Raw genomic sequence first — 2,945 nt, 5'->3', positions numbered from 1 at the left:
ATCCTCCTGCCTCAGCCACCCAGGTAGCTGGAACTACAGGCACATGCCTCCATGCCTGGCTAATTTAAATTTTTTTTTCTTTTTTTGTAGAGATGGGGTCTCCCTATGTTGCCCAAGCTGGTCTCAAGCTCCTGGGCTTAAGCCATCATCCTGCCTCGGCCTCCCAAAGTGCTGGGATTATAGATGTGAGCCACTGTGCCCAGCCTTCAGTTCATTATTGAGCATCTACTATATGCTAGCAGTTGGGCCAGAGGCTGGAGATATATAAGCACAGTCCCTGATCTGAGGACCTGGGTCCAGAGTAGTTGGGAGACAGCATGGAAACAGAACCTTTCAAATTCCTAAAACACCCACCACAGCAAGTCTGTGGGCAGGCTCTGGTGTGGACCCTGGGAGAGATCGTTAGACCCACCCTGGAGGAGAGACACTGAATAATAACTAAGTCAGAGGCTTTTGTTGGATTTTATTTTTCCTTTTTCATAATCATTTCCAGATTTACTTAGAAGTTGTCTGAAATACACATTTGTCTGGAGAAAGAAAATCTGGCCGAGGTGAGAATCCCTAAGCTGGCTCTAAGCTTCCCTGAAAGGAAAGGCCAATGTATCATCAGCTAACTGTCACACAGGAATCCCTTCTGGGGCATCCCCTGGACCTTTTACCAAAGGTTGGACCCACCACATCCAAGGTCTCTTCTTCCCTCATCAGCGCTGTTCTAGGTTAATGCTATTTTGGGAATGCAGTTCTTCATTTCAGTGTGAATTTCCTCATGTTTCTGCACAAATTGAGTGAAATCCTTGGTGCATTTTTTTTTTCTTAGATGGATGGAAGCTAAAAGAGAATGGAAGGCCTCCAGCTGTTTGAGGCTCTGTCCTCAACGACAATCAAAATTCTCCATCTTTTCTTGTTCTTGGCACTTTCTGATTGAAATAAGATTCCAGCATTTATCTGCACCTGCAATTTTGACAAGAAAGGAAAATTTAAAAGACAAGTGAAAGAATTCTCTGAGGGAAGTCAATGAGTCGACAGTAGTCAGACGCCTCCAAATCTCTTTTTGCATTCCTCCGTCAATTAAGCTACAGTCACATATTGGAGAGCAGAACTTAAGTCTGTGAGTAGAAATGCAAAAATGTGTGTCGATCAGTAGCTGGAACCTTCCACTGGAGCGAGTATTACTTGGAGAGCAGCTGATGATCCATTTGGCATTGAAATGGAGAGGATTTTGAGTCAAAGAGGCCACTTTAAATTATAGATTTGAGTTTAATTGAAGGTCACACTTATCTTGCATGAATAAAATCTTCAGAGATTTTGGAATATACTCAGAAAATGCAGGCAATCCTGAGCACATAAGCATTTCCTTCAGGGGATAAGAGCAGTTTAATATTATTGCCCGCTGCATAATTATTGATCATATTAGCATAGGAGATACTGAAAGGGAAGGCAGAGTAACCGTCTGATGGACACCTTGATGCTCAGCAGCTAGGACCATGAACTTGGACAGGAAGCTGCCTGGAGGCTTGGGAAGATTGTAAAGGGAATTTGGTAGTGGCCATTTCATTTTGGCTCAACAGATGACAAAAATGACCCACTGAGAGGGGAAGGATTATTTAGCTAATCCTATATGACATAAATAATCTCCCACCTCTAGAAATTTGGGAATCACCTGCCAAATGTTGATTTGATTATCTGGATGTGTGTTTAACCTGATTCAAAGCTTCCTGGCAGCCAAAATGAAGAGGGAACTGTGGTGAATTATAAACTCATCATTTGAGAGGGAGAAATGTACTCAACTTTCAAAGGAAACTAGGACATTCATAAAGAAAATTCTGGGCCGGGCACAGTGGCTCACGCCTGTAATCCCAGCACTTTGGGAGGCTGAGACGGGTGGATCACGAAGTCAGGAGATCCAGACCACGGTGAAACGCCATCTCCACTAAAAATACAAAAAAAAATTAGTCGGGCGCAGTGGCGGGCGCCTGTAGTCCCACCTACTCAGGAGGCTGAGGCAAGAGAATGGCGTGAACCCCGGAGGCGGAGCTTGCAGTGAACCGAGATCGCGCCACTGCACTCCAGCCTGGGTGAGAGAGGGAGACTCCGTGTCAAAAAAAAAAAAAAATCCAAACATTAAAAACATTTGATTTGGCTGTGTGCGGTGGCTCACGCCTGCAATCCCAACACTTTGGGAGGCTGAGGCAAGCGGATCACCTGAGGTCAGGTGTTTGAGACCAGCCTGGTCAACACGATAAAACCCTGTCTCTACTAAAAATACACAAAAAATTAGCCAGGCGTGGTGGCGGGAGCCTGTAATCCCAGCTACTCTGCAGGCTGAGGCAGGAGAGTCGCTTGAATCTGGGAGGCGGAGATTGCAGTGAGCAGAGACGGTGCCACTACACTCCAGCCTGGGCAACAAGAGCTAACTCGGTCTAAAACAAAACAAAACAAAACAAAACACACGATTCATAGCTGTAATATTCTTTCCAAAAGCTACTGGTTCACAATGCAGATTAATGATTAGGATTTAGGAAATTATAAATGTACTTCAGAGGTTTTTGAACCTGTTAATATGAATTAACTTCTAGAATGTCCCAATTCCTCCCCATAACACTAATATAAAGCCTATGTTTTTCCCCTGTTGCTTGCTGTGTTAATTGGATTACAGAGATAATTCCCCTCCCATAAAATGTAATCTCTGCAGGTTTTGGAATCTACATTCTGCTGCATTTTGTAGGATTATCTCTCAAAGGTAACAGATTAGAAACCCTGGATGGTGCAAATAAACTGAAATTTGTGCTGTAATCTCTTTCAGTGAGGATGGGGATGGGGGAGGCTTCCAGGTTCTAATGAATGAGAGAATGCTAGATTCACAGTCTGTATTTTTTTTGTTGTTTTGTTTTTTTGAGACAGAGTCTCACTCTGTGGCCCAGGCTGGAGTGCAGTGGTGCGATCTC

The sequence above is a fragment of the Colobus angolensis genome, unplaced genomic scaffold, assembly GCF_000951035.1.
Source record: "Colobus angolensis palliatus isolate OR3802 unplaced genomic scaffold, Cang.pa_1.0 Scaffold201, whole genome shotgun sequence".
NCBI lineage: Eukaryota > Metazoa > Chordata > Mammalia > Primates > Cercopithecidae > Colobus > Colobus angolensis.
The sequence above is the reverse complement of the archived record's forward strand: the minus strand, read 5'-3'. Positions refer to the sequence as shown.